The sequence below is a fragment of the Mustelus asterias genome, chromosome 25 (genome assembly GCF_964213995.1).
Source record: "Mustelus asterias chromosome 25, sMusAst1.hap1.1, whole genome shotgun sequence".
NCBI lineage: Eukaryota > Metazoa > Chordata > Chondrichthyes > Carcharhiniformes > Triakidae > Mustelus > Mustelus asterias.
Window position 1 is genome coordinate 33,535,225 of NC_135825.1, and position 17,830 is coordinate 33,553,054.

The 17,830-nt window shown below is 41.8% G+C and overlaps 1 protein-coding gene and 1 pseudogene across 1 annotated transcript in view; one reads left to right on the plus strand and one right to left on the minus strand.

Moving 5' to 3' along the window:
- The window catches only part of LOC144511889 (metabotropic glutamate receptor 4-like), a 1,280,229-nt gene that overhangs the window by 1,068,209 nt on the left and 194,190 nt on the right, over positions 1–17,830 (plus strand). The gene's annotated exons all lie outside the window — the stretch shown is intronic.
- LOC144479350 (U2 spliceosomal RNA) lies at positions 14,342–14,544 on the minus strand (annotated as a pseudogene).

Here is a 17,830-nt window from a genome sequence, read left to right on the forward strand (position 1 = left end):
ATCTTTTTAGCCTGTCTTGATGCTCTCTCCACTCACATTGTTTCGTTTCTTAAAGACTTGATTAGTTGTAAGTATTCGCATTCCAACCATTATTCATGTAAATTGAGTCTGTGTCTTTATAAGCTCTGTTTTGAACAGAATTCCCACTCACCTGAAGAAGGGGCTAAGAGCTCCGAAAGCTTGTGTGGCTTTTGCTACCAAATAAACCTGTTGGACTTTAACCTGGTGTTGTTAAACTCCTTACTGTGTTTACCCCAGTCCAACGCCGGCATCTCCACATCATGACTGATAGAAGACAGAGTTGGGATAAAGTGGGCATTTTCAGGATGGCAATCTGTAGCTAGTGGAGTGCCACAGGGATCAGTGCTGGGGCCACAATTATTTACAATATATGTTAATGAGTTGGATGAGGGAAGTGAATGTATTATTGCCAAATATGTGGATGGGAATAGGCGGGAATAAGTAGTGAGCACAACAAAGTGTCTACAGAGGGATATAGACAGATTGAGTGGGCAAAAACTTGGCAGATGGAATGTAATGTAGGAAAATATGTAGTTATGCACTTTGGTAGAAAGAATAAAGGAGCTGAATGTTATTAAAATGGAGAAAGACTGCAGAAAACTGCAGTTGTAGCAGGGATGGATTTGGGCATCTTTGTGCATTAATCGCAAAAGGCTGACAGTGCAGCATTTCCTCAGAACTGCGCAGGAGAATTAGACCAGCTGGTTGTAGACACATAAAGTCAAAATACTGCAGACACTGGAGATTCGAAATAAAAGCAGAACATGCACAAATAACTCAACAGGTCTGGCAGCATCGGTGGAGAGAGAAACACAGTTAATGTTTCAAGTCAAATGCCTCTCCCTTGGACTCAGAGGTCAGAGTGCTACCAACTGAGACACAACTGACACCTGACATGACTGTCACTGATATTAGCAGGTCCTGAGTGAGTGAACCTTGAAGTGCATTTTGAATGGATTAGTAGATTTGGAAAATTGTGGATAGAGCAGTATAATATAAACTGTCATTCTTTGAAAGCTTTCTGCAGATAAAGGAATTGGTTGCCGGTAGTCTCTTGTAGCTTGTTTGCCAATCAAGCTGATGTCAGAAAAATGTGGCCGCCTGAGAGTCTCAGTAAGATACTGGCTTTAACTTAACTTAAAATGGACATGCAAACTATTAGCTCATGATAAGTTAAAAGCAAACTTTGGATGGTGGCATGGAATTTAAATCTGTCAATGGTATTTTGGAAGCTGGAGAATGCAACACATTCTGTTGTTTCTAGCCTGGGCCCTACTTAAAATTTTTAAAGTTTAATTTTTAGTGTCACAAGTAGGCTTATATTAACACTGCAATGAAGTTACTGTGAAAATCCCCTTGTCACCACACTCCGGTACCTGTTCAGGTACACTGAGGGAGAATTTACCACGGCCAATGCACCGAGTCAAAAACAAAATATGACCGTGGTGTAAATGTATGCATGTTCAAAACACTTGTATGAAATCCATTGCGCAATTATTGTAAAGGTTCATTTTATGCAGATGAAACCATCAAAACAGATGAATATCATGAGCATTTTTGCACTCAAATATGATAATCATTTATGTAAGTTTATTTATTAGCGTCACAAGTAGGCTTACATTAACACTGCAATGAAGTTACTGTGAAAATCTCCTAGTCGCCACACTCCGGTGCCTTTTCGGGTACACCGAGGGAGAATTTAGCATGGCCAAAACACCTAACCAGCATGTCTTTTGGACTGTAGGAGGAAACCGGAGCACCCAGAGGCAACCCATGCAGATTCAGCACAGACTGTGATCCAAGCCGGCAATCGAACCCGGGTTCCTGGCCCTGTGTGGCAGCAGAGCTAATCACTGTGCCACCGTGCTGCCCCACATCCCATGTTGGGAAGGGTTCTCATAAGGGCCTGCCATGAGTATGCCAGAGTATCCCAATAGGTCAGATTGTGACATCAAGCAGCCATATCAGCTGATTTGCTGCACCATTTACAAACTTAGACCACAAATGTCCATTCAATGTGTTTGCTAGCCCCTCACCAAAAAGCATATGTGCAGCTGCAGGAGGACCCACCTTAAAGGGGCATACACCTAAATTTCAATTAAGGTGAATGTACACCAATGTGTACAAAGTCTCCAAAAGTATTGTAGAATGTATTTGGAGCTGCTTGGTTGAGACGCTGGATTTGTCAGGGAATATTGCCATATTCACACAGGAAGGGTGGAGAACTTGGTGATCTGACTACACAAAGACTGTAATGGAGCTACAGTTGTCTCGGAGTCTGTAACATCACAGAGATTGAAGCATGGATTTGGGGAAGGCAGGCTCTGTGTGCGGCCTTACTCAACTTGGAGCCAGATTCCTCCATGCCCCTGAACTGTAACACAAAGCTGTCTGGCAGGCCAGCCAATGCACTCAGCATCTTAGTATGCCTCCTCATCAATGTTCTCCTGCATGTCATTCCTTCAATGACCTCATCTAAGTTCCCTACAGCACAACTTGTCTGTGACCTTACCCTCTGGGGAGCTGACACACAGACTATCCTTTCCCCTGGCCTGACTGCAGCCGATTCGTGCCCAGTGATTCCCTGATACAATTGCAGAATGGTTACAGCATAGAAGGAGGCCATTTGACCCATTGCGTCTGTGCTGACCCTCTGAACGAGCAGTCCAGCTGGTGCCAGTTCTTCATGCAAATCTCAATTCTACATTATTACAGTGTAAGTACAAAAGCTGCTGACAGATTTATTGATGGTGCTTCTTTGTCTGTGGTTCTATGCTGTCTCTCCCTCCTGGGTGCTGTGGCTGAGCAGGTCCAATCTGAGTCCCCTGCAGCAGAACTTACCTTGAGTCTTGATTGTCTCAAAGCAGAAAACGGTAAGTTGGGGTGAGGGAAGAGGGGATAGATTGGAAAGCAAGAGCTCCAAGGTCACACCATCAGCAGCTTGCCTATCATACCAGAGGGTGAGCAGGGATTTGAGAAGGGCCGTAGATAAAGAAGTATCAAGCTGAATGTTTTCAATTATGCCCGATGCCACAGGCTCTATCTCAGCCAGCCCTATGTCTGGGAGAACCATTGCTTCTTTATGGTTCCAAAGGTACCAGTGTCCCCCAGGTGTGCTGTTCTTCTCTCTAGGCCATTCGGCCCATCAAGTCTGCTCCACCATTCAATCATGGCTGATATGATTCCCATCGTCATTCTCCTGCCTTCTCCCTGTAACCCGTGATCGTCTTATTGATCAAGAACCTATCTCTGTCTTAAAGACACTCAATAACCTGGCCTCCACAGCTTTCCGTGGCAATGATTTCCACAAATTCACCAACCTCTGGCTGAAGAAATTCCTCCTCATCTCGGTTTTAAAGGAGTGTCTGTCCATTCACTCGGAGGTTCTGCCCTCTAGTTCTGGTCTCTCCCACTAGTGGGAGAGACTAGAAACCTGCAAGAGAGAGAAGGATGTCAATGATTGTGTAGCACTGTGTTTGGATGATGTACCTGCCACAACTGAATCGCTGGAGGTATGTGGAAGCAGTAGGTTTTTGGTGCGAGACTGGCATGATTCAAGTATGTGTGAGGGTGCAGAGAAGTATCCAGATGGTGCCCATGAATGCCAAGGACTACTAATGGGTGAGTGAAGTGGGTCTGATTCTTTGAGCAGTGTGAAAGTTGGAGATGTGGCAGTGAGGCAGTGTCCTCTGAAGATGCTGACCTGGACCATCCACTAAACCTCTTGTAATACTGCTGTCAGGTTCTCAGGACAAATCCTTGCATTGGCCACCTGCACTCATCCCTTCGGAGGATGCTCTTCGAATGCCTCATGGCTCACAGCATAAAAATGACTCCTCTCCTCCTGTGCACAAGGACAAGCACTAAGGCCTCTGGCACTGCATTCAGTATCCTAGTAGTTCTTCTCTCTTCACTGACTCTCCATCTGTGCAGCTCCTCATTGCAACCATTCTCAGTCTCTACTGACAGTGAGCAGAAGATCCTTTTCACTGAGGGCAGCTCCACTTTAAGAGGGGTAGACTGTATTTAATAAGGGCAGGCTGGCTGCAGCACATGCTGTGAGCACACATTGCTCAGCCCCCTGCTGAGCACTCAGGCAGTGGGAAGTGCTGGTACTGCTCAGACTAGTTCCACATTCGGGTAAATCAGTAGGCAGCACCAAGTTTGCATGCTCCTTCCTCAATGCTCAACGGCAATAGGATCATGAATGATGACTCCTACTCCTGAAAACTGTATGTATTCAATTTTTAACCCGACATCTAAAAACATGGTATAATAATATCATAAATGATCTGCAATTTGGTTCATAGTTTAGATTAAGACAAATGATACCTTTTCTGTTAAAAATATTAGTCCAACGAAACAGTGCATCTTTTTTTTTACTCGAATCAAAAGATAACTGCTATCTTTGAAGGGAGTTTTGGAGGAAAGGAATAAACTTTTTTTTGTATCTTTAATTCTAACTTCCAATTCAAATTAAGTCCAATCATGGTCCCCACAAGATCCAAGCTGACAAGACAAGATAGTGCATCCCATCTTGGGCTCGGTCAAACAAGATCCAAGCCGACAGGATGAGGCATTGCACCCCCTCCCGGGCTTGATCTAACATTTCATCTTAGCCAAAAGGCTGAGATGACTTTGAAAAACTGCATTAGGTAGAGCCTCAGTTTAACCTCATTGGCTCCCCTGATCCTTTACTTTACCCTAGCCTGGGCAAACCACAATCACAGGCGTCAGCACACCCCCATTGTGCAATGGGCTAGCCTTGTCCCCTAACTGATCATGGTTTCACCCTGGCCAGGTTTTGGAGAAGAGGAATAAACTGTTATGGACTCCTGCTGCATTGAATGACTGATTACTTTGAAACAACAAGGTGGCTCAGTCTTTAAACCGGAGGCTTTATTATTCACAGACATTCCAACAATAAATAATGCAGATCACCTCTGTAGGTGTGATATATTTTCAATGCCATTTCTTCACCAAATGATTTAAGGTCAACAAAGACAGTTAGAAATTATTTTTAGTTATTAACTGCCTTTAGTTATTTGTGAAGGGTGAATATTTTGTTCCTGCTAACATTCTTGCAGTTGTTAATCACCATATCTGCTCCATTGGGTTTGACAATCCATCCAAACTGGATGTCGGAGGTAAGTGGCTATTTATTATTGTGGGACAAGAGAAACATGAATAAGTTAATAAATCCTATCCTTCCTGACCTCTTCAATAAATAATCTGATGTAACTGGATAGTTTAAGGAGAGTAAATCATAGCCACTGCTGTCCTGGGTCATTTTTGCATGTTGCTAGAACAGCAGCTAAGGAAGTCCATGATGAGGCAAATTTTCTACAAGAGTCACGACTAAAATTACTGTTGGGGCCTTAAGGAGCTCCATTTGGTCACCGGACAGCTTAAAATGTGTGGATGGAGAGAAGGGGCTGAATTTTTAAATGGCCATGGAGGCGGGCTGGAGCCAAAAGCAATTTCCTGTAACCGTTGGAGTGCTGCTTTGCCTGAACAGTCCCAACTTGGGGCTGTTGAAGAACCTGGTTTGGAGAGGATAACAGCTATTAAAGCAATCAAAGGGCCGTTGTTTCGATGCTGCCAGGATTGTCACCAGCCCCCAGTGTTGGCCAAAGCTCAGCCGACACGTGAAGGTGGCCTCCCGGTAGCAGACTGGGGCCCAGAATTCCATCAGTGCAAAACTTTATCCTGTTTCTCCACATCCAACATGTCAAGATGGTCACAGTTTCAGATATTGTTGGCATTTTTGTGGAGAGATTCTGCCCAAGGTTCTTGGAACTGTACCTAATCTTGCTGCCAGGCTGTTTGATCACACTGAGCATCTTGTCACATTGCTATCATGATATCAAGGCACCAATCACTCAAAGAATGGGTAAACACATTGTGGGTTCATTTATTAAAGACTAGGCACATTAAAACAGATAGAGATAGACTGAAAGTTTGAAGGCATCGGCAATAAAACTGTGTCTATGTGCTCTGTTCAAAAGTAAAAGTGAAACTTAAGTCTGAATTGCATGGCACACTTTGCTTCTATTGAGGTCATGCTGTTATCTCTTAAAGGCATATTAAGTTTCAGTTTAATAATTAGTGTCACAAATAGACTTACATTAACACTGCAATGAAATTATTGCAAAAATCCCCTAGTCGCCACACTCCAGTGCCTGTTTGGGTACACGGAGGGAAAATTTAACATAGCCAATGCACCTAACCAGCACATCTTTCAGACCGTGGGAGGAAACCAGAGCACCTGGAGGAAATCCACACGACATAGGGAGAACATGCAGACTCCACACAGACTATTACAACATGTTGTCCAAAGAAGCAAAGGAATATTAGCTGGTACTTCTTTTCAGGTACCAACTAATATTACAAAATCAAATCAACTTGGGGACAAATCAAAAAGGGCAGCTCCCCAAAAGAAGGGGGAAATAGCCCAAAATAAAACACAAAGCAAACTTAAAACATCAAATTAAAATATGATTGTCGGGGTCATTACCTTGACTTCCCTGATCAGATCTTTGAATTTTTTCATGCATTAGTCAACATTTCTTGTGTGGGAGTGCAGAAGGGATGAGAGAGGGGACACTTTAAGTATTGCTCTATGTGGCACATTAAATATTTTGAGATATTTCCTTGTATGGACAATCAGGAATCTTTCTCTTCTTTGTAACGTCTCATCGAGAAATGTTTGAAAGTTGGTTTCATTAGACATTCGGTGGTCTCCTTTCTGTCTCCCTCCAGCGCTCTACTGATTTCTTTGCGTTTCGACAGAAGACATACTTCAAAGTACCAAAAAGTTCACGAGCTATCTATTACAACTGCCTAATAACCACCTCGGCACCCTCCAGCCTTTTGTTGCAAACGTCAATCATTTTTTTTTGTTATTTAAAGGCTGTGCCGGTAGTTTCATTGCATTAATCCTTCATTATATGGAGCTGCATGATAGAAACTCCCTCGGGTATTTAAATACTGTGACAGTGAATTTACAGCCTGGTCATTACTGCAGATAATCCGTGGGTGAATATTCCACCTCCAAGTACATTGCTCTTACTGACCTCGTGCATTTTTGTGGTTATAGTGTGAATCACTATTAAATTGAGCATGCTGATGCGCAGTGCAAACGTAATAACTGCTTGCGAGATTATCAGCAAACACCTCATAACTCACATGATATTTCTCTGGTATTTTAACGGAACCATTAACCCGTTTAAAATAAACAAGGTAACCCTGCCATTCAAATCATGTAAGAAGTCTGCAGATCCTCTCCACTTGGAGAGATGCATGGACAGAGCAGTCTCATGAAAATGAACATTACAAACTGTAACATCCCGGATAATAATAACCTTTAACAGATTTTTAATTGTCACGTTTATTCGGAGAAAATCATGGAAAGTGAGAATGACTGCCTGCATAAAGTTTGGAGTGAATTACCATATCATTGCCGTGTACCCGATGACAAATTGCAGCTGTCAGTTGTAGTAACGCACGCTTGGACATCCTTGAAGATCTGTCACCTGTGAAACATTATCCAGTGCAAATTGCCTCGCCTTGTCCTTTTACAAAACGGGAAGGTGTGTAATGATGACGTGATCTCAATATCTTTTCCCGGAATGTTGAACTTCTGCGCTGTGACTTTCGATTGTTTTTGTTGCTTGGCTCATCAACGACAGCTGAAAACAGTTGTTCTCCTGGGTACATTGACCAAACAATTTTCAGCTGCAAAATCATTGCTCGATTGCAGGGAATCAAGAATGATTGCATTCAGTCAGCTTACATCTGTGAGATCTCTGAGTGGAAAAGCTGACACACAATGCTGAACAGAAACTCTCCTGGAATTATTGCTTCATCATAAAAACAAATACACATCCCAGAATTGCTTGTTGGTGAATCGAGTCACAAAAATGGAGTCGATGTGTTGCAATTTTATGCCTCATGGTATGGATTCATATTAAAGTGTTTTAAAGTTTATTTATTAGGGTCACCAGTATGCTTATATTAACACTGCAATGAAGTTACTGTGGAAATCCCCTAGTAGTCACACTCTGGCACCTATTCGGGTACACAAAGGGAGTATTTTGCATGGCCAATGCACCTAAACAGCACGTCTTTTGGACTGTGGGAGGAAACCCACACAGACACGGGGAGAACGTGCAGACTCCACACAGACAGTGACCCAAGCCGGGAATGAACTGTGAGACAGCAGTGCTAGCAACTGTGCCACCCAACCTCTGCCAATGATATAAGCTAAATCTGCTCGTTTATTCATTGGGCTCAACAAGTAGTAGGAATTGTTGATCTGCTGGGCTGCAACTTGCACTCTACCCAGCAGTTGTTTTCTGCAATGTTTCACCAGCTGCTTCTGTAAATCAATCAGTTAGAAACTTGATTCCATTAATATTCTACTGTGGACCTTGCTGAAATAAAATGGAATTACACTGGGGTCAAATGGCAGGACTTTGATTCGTATGTGTATTTTTCTATTAAAATAATCTGCAATAGGAAAGCATTAAAATCAGATTTGACAAGAGCAAAAGAAGAAAAGTGCGGGGAAAATGAACATTCTGGAAATATGTGGCAGATTCATCACTTGAAAGAAGTAAGGATGGCTTAATGTTTTGGGTGTAGACCCTTCACTTGAGGTGGAAAGTAGAAGAAAAATAAGCTACTTCATAACGTGGAACAATGCAAATGAGGAGAGAGGGAAACACAAACAAATCAAGTCAAAGGTGCTGATCTGCAGTGTTACAAAGAGGCAGCTCTAATCTTAATGATCTGACTGCTAAATTAATGTTGTCGTCAGCATATCTTCACACCCATATACTGCTTTTACCCACGGAACAGTGGGGGAAGTGGTGGAAGGGTTCCCAAGCTGATTATCATCCCATTGAACCACCTTGAATGCTGCTTCTGTGGTCAACAAGACCTGGCATTGGACTTGAAGTTGGAGCGTTTGGTTCAGTGGTAGGGATGTTTCTACTGCGCAGCAAGGACTCCTATTGCTAAATTAGAATCATAGCATCATAGAATCCCTACAATGCAGAAGGAGGCCATTTGGCCCATCGACTCTTCACCAACTTTACTACAGAACATCTTATCCCGTAACCCCACATACTTATCCTATTAATTCCCCTAACCTATACATTTTGGGACACTAAGGGGCAATTTAGCATAGCCAATCAACCTAACCTGCATATCTTTGCAGTGTAGGAGGAAACCAGAGCATCCGGAGGAAATCCACGCAGACACGGGGAAAACATGTAAACTCCACACAGACCGGAATTGAACCTGGGTCCCTGGCGCTGTGAGGCAGCAATGCTAACCACTGTGCTACCTTTTATGACACAAATGGTTAAATCTGATTTTTGGTTGATATCACTTGTTCCACCGCATTCTCCCTTTAGTTTTGTGAAGTCTTTTAATGAAGTTTGCTTACCTCCAGTTGCTGGTAGCAGGTTAGTTTTCTTTTGGAAAAGTGTTCATATTCTAAAGCTGAAGAATAGCACAGATGAAAATGATCAGAATTGGATATATGAACATCAGTGAAGTATAGTCCTGTATACTTGGGAACATGGGAACTTGTCCCTGATGTCTTTCTGAGTTCTCTATGTGAAATCGGCTGAAACATTAAACCATAATAATGATACATCTGTTGGAATAGTAACATGATGTAACTGGCAGGCGAATAGTGTTCCCAGCTTTTGCCTGTGTTTGGTTGAATAGAAGTTCTTCATAAAGAACTTCAATGTGGTGATGAATTAGGACCAGAACTTCCAGCTTCCTTCTCCAGAGAGAAAACCAATGGTCAACCCCTACAGCTACAGAATAACAGTTGATGTGGCAAAATTAAATGGAAGTATGCACATTAGCAAATGTAATTTGCTGTTTGACTTTAAAGCCAGTGCTGGTTCGAATGTACAATAGTGGGCTCACGATGTTGGAAATTTATTTAACACTTGTTTTTGTTGCTAGCTGCAACATTTGAACATGTGTTATTCGTGCTAATTGAAGAGCAGCAGGTATGTTGGAAAACCTCCCACATTGTCACAATTTTGCATTGTTGCTTTGATGCATTTTTATTGTTCAGGCGGAACAGATAGATATTGCTGAAGTGCTGCAGTTTCAAAAGGTGATGTCTTAATTTAAAGTTGGGCTACTCTAAACTTCTACATTCTAGTTTTACACACCACAGAAAGAGCAATCAATGCTCCACAGAGGAGAATAAAGTCCAGCAGAACATCCCTATTGTTGATGTTACTTGACATTCTAGATGTACTATATGTTCCACCATTCCACGACACAGTATCTGACATTACTATCCTAGTAACGCCAGTAGAATTGTGCCAAAGGATCTTTATTAGATAGCCACCAAAAGAACTGCAGTAGCTCCTTCTGGACGATGTTCGGACAGCATACAATGTCTGCACAACTGTTGTCAAGGTCAGTTGATGCAAAACATTTATGCATCAAAGCCCTGAGGAAAGATGCAGGGTGGCATTTTATGACCTCGCTCGTCCCGAAACCATAAAATCCCGCCCGATTCCATGTTCCATCCCTCACCCGTTCCAATTCCCATGGCGGGCAGGACGGTAAAAGTCTGGCCGCAGTGTTAACCTGTCTGTTGTCTATAAATTTATTAGGACAATACATTTGTCTTCACATAGGGTGAATTGTATCATCACCTTCGCGGCTGCAGTTATATGGGAGGCCATTGGAATTCTGGATAACCTACCGCGGGGATCATAAACTACACTTGTATTACCATTTGCTGCTTTTACATTATGTCTATTGTGACATTAGTGCCACACACTCCAATGTGTGAGTCACACACAGTCAGCACCAAATGCAGGGAAACCTGATGAATTTACGAAGGCTGACCACTAGGAAAGTCGAGTAAAAAAAAAACCCTCTGTGCCACCCTCAAACCTAGAACAAATAAAGGACATAGAAATAGGGGGAGAAGAGGTAGAGGTGAAAAGTAGCACAAACCTGATGGTCAAATCATCGATATTTCTTTGCTTTAACATTCCATGATTCTATGCTTTGCTTCGCCACAGCTTGAGATATATGCAAATTAATAACAGCATCCATTAAGCCCTAAATGGTAGATTATACAAATTTATGTACACTGCGCAGAGTTTTGCATTCCAGGAGCGCATCTTGATAATTCTGGCATAGAGGTCGATGGTACTCACAAGCTTTTCCTTCCAGCAGCACAATTTCGTGAAATCTACATAATACGCAGCTAAGTGGCCCTCATGGGCAAAAAGCTTAAAGACTCGTGTCATAGCCAGTTTCAAAAGTATGTATCTGTTGCAGCCAATTTTACCCAACAAATGAATTGAAACTTCTCAATGCGCTTAACCACAAGTGAAGCTGCAATGTTTATTGTGAAATTGATTTGCTATCAATTGGTATAGATAAATGCATTACAGTGTCAACACCGCAATAATGCACAATGCAAATAGTTGTGATTCATAGAAAATGTTGTTTATGCTGAATCCTATTAGTTGCATTTACTGGGGTTACACAGTGAGACTAATCCTGCAAATATGTTTAGCTGATTCGGTTTTAACTTTTGTGTGACTCTTTGCTCAACATCTGTTGGATATGAGCTGGGGCTTAGAAATACAGAGAATCAAGAGTCAGATATAAAATGGATGGAGAGACAATATGCAGAAATGTTAAAAGGGTGATCAGAGGACAGAGTGGGGAGTGGTTAAAGAAGAGTATTAGCTGCAAACAAAAAGAATCATAAAATTGATTTCAGTGCTTCAAAAAAGGGGGCAGTTAGAAAAGAGGCAAGAACCATAAATTATATAAATGGGACAGAAATGAAAGATGGGCATAAGATAATTAGAATGATTACTTGGGGGTTTCAGGTCAATTGTGAAGTATTGAGTGGTGTTTCCCAAAGATCTGTATGAGATTATTACGTCTTCTTATTTAATCAATGTCTAGGTTTCATAAACTCAGGACAAATTTGTTAAACGTGTAGATGATACCAAATTAAGACAGCCAATTCTGACTGGCAGATTAGCAAATACTAAAATGAGTTATATAAAATATGTGAGAAGGTAGAATAATGATGGGTGAAATGTAATACACCACAACATGCAGGGAGAAAAACGGACAACAAATGTACTCCTTGTACGGTGTCTCAGTGAATAACAATGAAGTTGAAAGAGGGACACTGTTGGAAGTTGACTTATTAATCAAAATTCCTTACCATTGGTGAGTGACAATCAACAAAGTCAATACAATGCTGAACCATATCGCCGAAAAATAGAAAACTGGATGGAAGACATCATAAAACTCAGTAAAGCTCTGGTTTGACTACACCTTTTATATTGTGTCCATATTTAAACACTGTGATCCAAAGGAAAATTTTGAGAATTGGAGGCAGTTCAGAGAAGAGTTCAAAAGCTTACTCTTTGAGTTATGAATTTCAGGAATAAAGGGTGTGAAGTGATCGTACAAATGTGTATATGAAAATAAACATTTTAGAAAATAAAATGTAGAAAACTACTTTCAACTAAATTGCAACTGTGGACAGGATACAGGTTCAAGCTGGTTAATGGCAAATTTAGGGCTAATGTTGGGTAGTTGCCCTTCATGCAAAAGATAATCAATCCATGGAATGTGTCCCTGGTTAAATATGCAAGCAAAATTAAATCATAGAATCCTACAGTGCAGAAGGAGAACATTCGGCCCATCAACTCTGCAGCGACAACAATCCCACTCAAGCCCTATTTCTATAATCCCATGCATTTACCCTAGCTTATCCCACTGACACCAAGGGGCAATTTAGCGTGGCCAATCCACCTAACTTGCACATGTTTGGACTGTGGGAAGAAACTGGAGCACCTGGAGGAAACCCACACAGACATGGGGAGAATGTGCAGACTCTGCACAGACAGTGACCCAAGCTGGGAATCGAACCCGGTTCCCTGGCACCGTGAGGCAGCAGTGCCACCGTGTTGGAATAATTCATGCATAGCTATTTACAATTCTGCATGTGTGAACCAAATGGGGCAAATGGCCATCTTCATGCCTGTGTCTTTCATAGGGTATTATCGAAGCTGCCCGGCCAGTGTGCCACTGGCTGTTTCTTTTGCTTTAATGACAAAAATAGTTCCATCCCATTGGAGGAGATTTTAATTTTTTTTTAGCTGATTTGTGGGTTGGAAATTAAACCATTTCTTCCATGATACTGATTAGAGATCTCATGAGGTCTCGCTGAATTGATTGTTTCAATTTAAACTAGATTATGCAAAACAGGCAGGCATTTAGCTGTCAGAGATCAATATGGGTGACCCCTACTATGTTTGCCAAGTCTTCTCTCAGAACAAACCAGAAGCCAGCCTGAATCACAGCCAGAATTTGGAGGTCAAATTCCTCCAACGTTATTTCAATAAACCAAGGTTTGAGATAGTTTATATATTTTAGTATGTGAACTACTAAGGCCAACGGTTGAAGGATAGTAAACTTGTACGCTATTCTCATATTCCAAGTGTGGTTGATAAAAATGCTGTGTCTGTATCTGTTGCACTAACTGAATACATGATAAATTGGAATCCAATATATCAGACAAGTTGATTAAAGAGGTTTGCAACTCTGGTTTGCTTGCCCACACACTCAGTTTATTGACTTTGATCCATACCAAAGGAAGCACACTTTTCCCTAACTGTGGAACAGAATACCTTCCTCAAGTGTGATAATTGTCCAGGCATTGCTGTAAAACTAACAGCTAAGTTAGTGGCACCTACCATCATTAGTGCATAAATAAACCCAATAAAATGTGCGAAAGATACGCAAATTAGTCACTCCGCTGTTAACCTTGCCAAAGCCCACAGTATTAACAGTTCATTGTGAACATCCCCATTATATGTCATGAAATTTCTGGATTTCAGTCAATATAGTGGTCAATATGAATGGATCGTGTCACAGCTAGTTAGGCTGGTAATTCATGTCGTAAGGATCCTCTTAATGATTGGTGGTGTGATTATTGGCCCAGGCATCCCACTCAACCTTGAAGGCCAGAACGCCATCTAGGCCTTTTGGCTAAGATGAAGCTCAGATCAAGTCCAGGAGGGGGAGTAATGCCTCCTCCTATCAGCTTGGATCTTATTGATCGAGCCCAAGGCCGGAAAGGTGGGGCCTGTTTTTTTTTAATACTTTTCCAATTCAATCAAATCAAGTCCAATTCAGAGTCTCAACAAGTTGAGACATTTCAGATCCAGGCTGACAAGACAGGGCGAGCGACCAAACCACCCTGTCCTGGGCCCGATCTACATGAGCCAAGCTGATTGGAGAAGGGGGAGGTCCCTCCTCCAAAACTTGAGCTCATTTGCATCTTAGCCAAAAGGCCGAGATGCCGCTTTTAAAAATTGCTTCATATGAAACATATGAAGCCTCAGTGTAACCTAATGACCTCAACCAAGTGCGGCCGACCATGGGGTGCCGACACTACACTTGATCTTAGCCAAAAGGCCGAGAAGCGATTTGTCAGCTTGGATCTCTAATGTCTCTCTTGTAGGGACTTTGAGCCAATTTGGTCATTTGATTGGAAATAAAAAAAGGTAAATTGCAACTTTAGAGTATTACTGAACAAGTAGTCTGAGAAGTTTTTAAAAATATAGTTCTTAATCCGTTCACTTTCTCTGTAATTATTTCTTCTTCTGTCTCTAATTCAACTCTAATTTACTGTCTTTCCTTTTCATCTTTATAGTTCGACCTGTTTCTTTCTCTATTAATAAATTTAATCAATTAAGAAAATAAGCATGATTTTCAAAAGGTCCCGATAATCTCACGACACCACTTTCAACTGACATTTCCAGTAGGGATCTTTTCATTTCCATCTGAGAAAGAAGACGGGGTCTTTCTTTAGCATCTCAGCCAAAAGATAGACCTTTAACAGTGCTGCACTGTTTCTGTACGCCGCCAATGTGTTAGCCCAGAATTTGTGCTTAACTCCTTGGAATGGCGCAAGGAGGTGGAATCATGCATCTGCAACTCCTCCTGCTTGCTCCACAAAAGAGTTTTGTTGAATGAAAGAAATTTAAATGTACCTTTTATTAGCTGTTACCAGGCTCACTGGGACATCCGAGGCAGGGCAGCCTCTTTCATGGAGCGGAAGTCACTTGGACTGTGGGACCTCTACATTCACACCGTTTTGCATGAGAACTGAGTGAGGAGCCTAATGAAGCTCACATTCCTGTATGCCACATGTCTATCCATGGTCTCTTCATAGATTAAAATCCTGAGAGGTTAGAAACATGATGGCAGGATTCTGACCTCTCAGAGGCTCCATCATTGCCGGCCCTACTACAGTATTCGCAGAGATGACTACTCACTCCATGATTGATAGGATGGTTTCAATGCTATGCTGGATGATCCCACATGACCTAAAGCTGGACATTTCAATACTCTCTGCACGGTGGCACAATGGTTAGCGCTGCTGCCCCACAGTGCGAGAGACCTGGGTTCGATTCCAGCCTTGGGTGACTGTGTGGAGTCTGCATGTTCTCCCCGTGACTGCATGGGTTTCCTCCAAGTGCTCCTGTTTCCTCCCTCAGTCCAAAGATGTGCAGATTAGGTGGATTGGCCATGTTAAAGTGCCCCTTAGTGTCCCAAGATGTGTAGCTTAGGGGGTTTAGTGGGTTAAATATTTAGGGTTACAGAGATAGGGCCTGGGTAAGATGCTCTGTTGGAAAGTCAGTGCAGACTCAGTTGGCCAAATGGCCTCTTTCTGCACTGTAGGGATACTATGATTGTGTGCGCATTCACAGCTAGGCAGACATGTACAACATCCTGTGTTGATAGACCATTTGCAATGGTCCTGACACAGCCTCATTAGCCACATGCAGCATGCACTGCACAGGCATCATGCATAAGTCAAGATCACTCTATTTCACAATAATTTTTGTGACGCATTCTAATGTGAAATGCAGCATATAAGTGTAAGCATTAGTTCTGTTCACATCTAGATAGTCTCATGCGATATGCTAGCTTGGTGGAAAAAGTTACATTCCATATCATTCTGACCTATAATTTAACACAACCACCCTTGCATAAAATTTGAAATATTAAGGGTGAAAGAAAATATAATACTATTGTATTTTAAAATAACTATCAAGTGCTTTTCTCTGTCTGCTGGGAGTTACCGGTGACTTTATTTTGCATGTCAATTGAATTCCTTAGAGCACAAACTAAAACAAACCAGCTGGAGTTGCAAATGGTGCTCATTCATGAATTTGAATCCAATTATTTTCACGTTTCTTTAACATTTTCACTACTTCTTACTGGTTTAAACTGGAGTATATTGGGCGAGTATAACTTTCAGACACTGCTGAAAAGTTAGGTCTTCCATGCAGCACAGTTTTTATAACAAACACTTCAACAAATTGGCTGAGTGATGGGAAACAGAGAGTAATTGTTAGTGGTTGTTTTTTAGACTGGAGAAAGGCTCATGGTAGAGTTCCCCAGGGGTCAATGTTTGGATCCTTGCTCTTCCTGATATCTATGAATGACCGAGACCTTGGTGTACATGGCATTGTGAATAGTGAGGAGGATAGTGTAGAACTTCAAAAAGACAGATAGGTTTGTGGAATGAGTGAACAAATGGCAAATGAAACTTCAGTTACATAGAAAGATTGGAGAGTTTAGACGCTTTTCCTTGCAGAAGAGGGGATTGGGAGGACCAGAATCGATAAGAATAGATAAAACAAAAATTGATCCATTGGTGGAAGGATTGAGAACAAGAGGGCACAGATTAAAGTTAAGCAGCAAAAGAAGGAATGGTGACACGATGAAAAGCTTTTGCATGCAACAAGTGGTTAGGATCTGGAATGCTCTGCCTAAGAGTGTGATGGAAGCAGGGTCAATCGAAGCATTCAAGAGGGAATTGGATTATTATTGACACAATGTGTAGGGCCAAGGGATACCAATGATTGAAATTCAAAGAGATGTACAAACTAGGTCGAAAAGTCAACTTTGTCCCAATTAAGCAGTGGACAAAGTAGCACGCCTTATAATATTCCCTTTGGCTGATAGAGGGGGTTGGGGGCGAACCAATTTATGCTGATTGGGCAAAAGAAGCAAGGGACATACAGAAAAATATTTTGCACAGCAAGTGGTTAGGATCTGGAATGCACTATCTGACAGTGTGTGAAAGGAATTGGGTCTTTCAAAAGGCACTTGGATAAGCACCTGAAGAGAAACAAATCCCAGCTCCAGGAACAAGGTGAGGAGAATGCCCAAGATGAGCTGCTGTTGCAGAAAGTCGGTACAGGCATAATGGGCTGAATGGCCTATTTCTGTGCTGCAACCATTCTCTAATTCTATTAATGTTTTTGTGCTATAAAACAGATCATTACAGATAAGTATCTGTCTCGAGCATTATCGTAACAATTAGATGATTTGTAGTGGTAATGTCACTCAACTAATAACTGAGAAGCCCAGGCTTGCCCTGTGTGGAAAATAACTCAAATCCTTGGTGATATATGAAAAAGTCAATTGAATATTAATAATTTTAACAATGTAGAATTGAGAAGCTAATTTCAGCAATGGTGACCATGAGCTGAAGTATTTGCATGTCGTGCATGCTCATTTAAAGGCCAGCTCACCAGAATTAAATACCCCCTCTGAATTAAGTTCTCTTTGAGTGAGAAATGCATCCATTCTGATTCTCAACTGTATATAAGTGATGAAGTTGGCTTCTTCTTGGACTTTGGAGTGAGTCGTCCCTGCTTTTATCCTTCTTGCAAACTGGTTGTAAATGCCAGCCTAT